This window comes from Chaetura pelagica, unplaced genomic scaffold (assembly GCF_000747805.2).
Source record: "Chaetura pelagica isolate M959 unplaced genomic scaffold, ChaPel_1.0 scaffold10, whole genome shotgun sequence".
In the NCBI taxonomy this organism is placed as follows: Eukaryota; Metazoa; Chordata; class Aves; order Apodiformes; family Apodidae; genus Chaetura; species Chaetura pelagica.
In genome coordinates, this window is record NW_009952263.1 from 8,188,539 (window position 1) to 8,192,006 (window position 3,468).

The window sequence follows — 3,468 nt, forward strand, 5'->3', positions numbered from 1 at the left end:
GCAGATCAAGTATTCTACAAGCAGCTGACTGAAGTTTCACAACCACCAGCCCTTGTTCTGATGGGGGATCTCAACCTACTGGACATCTGCTGGAAATAAAACACAGCAGAGAAGAAACAGACTAGGAGGATCCTTGAGCTTGTGGAGGATAACTTCCTGACACAACTGGGAAGTGAGCCTACCAGGGGAGGTGCCTCACTGGAACTCCTGTTCACAAACAGAGGAGGACTAGTGGCAGATGTGGTGGTCAGAGGCTGTTTTGGGCTTAGCAATCACAAAATGGTGAAGTTTTCAATTCTCAGTGATGTGAGGCGGGGGATAGCAAAACTTCCACCTTGGACTTCTGGAGGGCTGACTTTGGGCTGTTCAGGACATTGGTTGAGACAGTCCCCTGGGAGAGATTACTGAAGGGCAAAGGGGTCCAGGAAGGCTGGATGCTTTTAAAGAAGGGAAGTCTTAAAGGCCAAGGAGCAGTTGTCCCCATGTGTTGTAAAATCAAAAGGCAGGGAAGACGGCTGGCCTGGTTGAAGAGGGAGCTTTTGTTGGGATTTAGGAAAAAAAAGGAGAGTTTAACATCTTTGTAAGATGGGACAGGCAACTTAAGAGGAGAAAAGAGCTCTCATTAGGTCATACAGAGAGAAAATTAGGAAAGCAAAAGCCCAGCTGGAGCTCAGCCTGGCCAGTGACATGAGGGACAACAAAAAAGTTTCTACAAATACCTCAACAATACAAAAAGAGCCAGGGAGAATCTCCATGCCTTACTGAATGGGGGGATGACATTGCAACCAAGGGTGGGGGAAAGTACTGTGTTCAGTTCTGGGTCCCCCACTATAAGAGGACACTGAGGTGCTGAAGCATGTCCAGAGGAGAACTACCAAGCTGGTGAAGGGTCTAGAGAACAAGTCATAGGAATGTCTGAGGGAACTGGGGATGTTTAGTTTGGGGGAGGCTAAGGGGAGATCTCATTGCCCCCTACAACTACCTGAAAGGAGGCTGTAGGGAGGTGGGTGTTGGCCTTTTCTCTCAAATAAATAACAATAGGACCAGAGGAAATGGCCTCAAGTTGCAGCAGGGGAGGTTTAGATTGGGTATTAGAGAGAATTTCTATACTGAAAGAGTGGTCAGGCAGTGGAACAGCCTGTCCAGGGAGGTGGTGGAGTCACCATCCTTGGAGGTATTCAAGAAACGTGTAGATGTGGCAGTTCAGGGCATGCTCTAGTAGCCAAGATTGTGGGGGGTTTTTTTGTGGGTGTTTTTCTATGGAGCATGTGCATTAAGTTCTGTTTGTTTGGGTTTGTTTTTTTTTATGTTGATGGTTGGATTTATGATTTCAAAGGTCCTTTCCAACTATGACAATTCTATGATTCTGTGATCAGCAGCTCATCAGAGCCACAGGTCTTCACCTCTGTGACTCTTTCACCCTGCTCTGAAATGGCTCTGTGAGGTGCTTGAAACCCTGCTTGCAGCCCAGCCAGGTCAGTGGTAGCTGTGGGAAGAGAGGACAGTAACTGTGATGGAAGCAGCAGGTTTGGAAGCTGTCAGCACTGGGGAAAAGGAATGTAATAAAAATACATTTCTGGGCTCCCTGAGAAGAGTCTGTCAGAGCAACACATGTAAAGCTATGCTTGTTATGTAAGGGCAAGGACCTTTGCATTACAGCTAGCCAGTGGCAAACATCAGAAATTTCATAGGCCTAAGCAAGAAAATCAGATTCAAAGGTAATTTTTTTCTGAGCATCATGACAGGAGCTGACAAATACAATGAGGGCTTTGAAAACAGGCCTGGATGTCCAGAGATGGGTGTCTTCCACTGCTGTTGCCTTTCTAATTGGCTACCCAGCTTTTATATAGTGGCCATCAGCCCTGCGGAGCTCAATACATCTCTTGATGTCAGGTATTTCATGGATACTTTGTTACACCACTGGGAAACTCATTTAGCTAGACAGCCTGGCTTCTGCATTCCAGGTAACAGTCAGGGCTTGTGGGACTTGGTGTTATTGTGTGGTCCTGAGTACACAGGAATTATTGTGTGGCTTGAAATGCATCATCTACTGCAGCAGCTAGTGATGGCCACTGGCCTGTACCAGTTATTCCAGCAGAGAGATAGCTCTAACTTCTCTCATTCATTATGAAATAGAGATTTTAGGCTCTGATTAATTACCCTTGTTTAATCATCCCTTGTTTAGTGCAACACACAATAACTCTGAGATTCTGTATGAATGGCGGGGTACCTTTCTTGAGCTCACTGAGTAAGTGGGCCCCCATGGACCCCTGGGGCTGTGACTACTACCTACAAGAAAGCATTGGCCTTTCTGGATTTCTGTATTCTGCAGCCTTTTATTTTATTAAAGGATTTCACAATTTATCTGCCTTATCTGTATTTGAAACAGTTCAGTAGAACTTAGAATCAGTAATGTTTGAATATAAAATATAGCCGTTATTATAGTTGTATAGGTACTATTTCTTGCAGAGCAGATTATAAGATAATTTTAACCTGGCTCTTCTAATAAAAATTCTGTGAACAGAATCGTAAGTGCAAGGGTCTGTTTTTTGGAGATTCAGCACTTGGGGGAATTATATTGACGTCATTGGCCTGTTATATACTTAGGCAATTTGCAAAAGCTGCTATTCCAGCATTGCTCATTACAGTGTTATTTATTGTCTTTCTTCTTTTTATCTGTGCAAGACAGTAAGTATGTGAAAAATACAGCACTGCTCTGAAACTGAACCTGGGGTGTCTTTTTCTGTGTGTCTGATGAAAACAGTAGAGGTGATTGATTTTAGAGCAGATAGTGCTCCAACCCCTTCTGTGCATCTCCACCAGTATAGGTGCATGCTATCTTTCTATGCTGTCTACCCTACTCCTAGGATCATGCTACTTTCAGTAATGTGGCTATGGTAGGCAAAGTATATCACTGTGCTTCTAATTAGCTTGAAACACACTGTTCATATCAGATCGTTGTTCTTGCAGTTTTCCTCCAAGATTTGAGCTGTGGCAGAGATTTTATGTGGGTAGAAAATGCCATTTTTCTTTTGCCAGAATTCTGGGGACATGCTGTCAGAGTGCTCCATCACATGTGATGGATCCTCACTTGCAGAGAATTATCTCTAATACAAAATTGAGTTTTTATCTTGAACTGTCATGGCTGAGAAATCTCGCCTGTGACACAGGGGGAGGGGAACAAGCTGGATTTAGTAGCTGATTCCTCCTCCAGGACTGAATATACTCTCTCATACTCGGTTCTGTTCTTAAGCTCGTAACTGCTGCCACCTCCCCTTCCTGAGCTAACAGGTCTCCTCAGTTAATATTGTCTCCAGTGTGGCCTCCTCCAGCATTAAGCTGTGCACACATTATAGTGACCAGACTTTTAGTCCAAAGCTGTGTGATGCTGACATCACTAGTGTTCTTCATGTACTCGGGCTCTTACTATTTGTGAGCTATTAGCTTTTAAAATCATGTTGGAAAGAG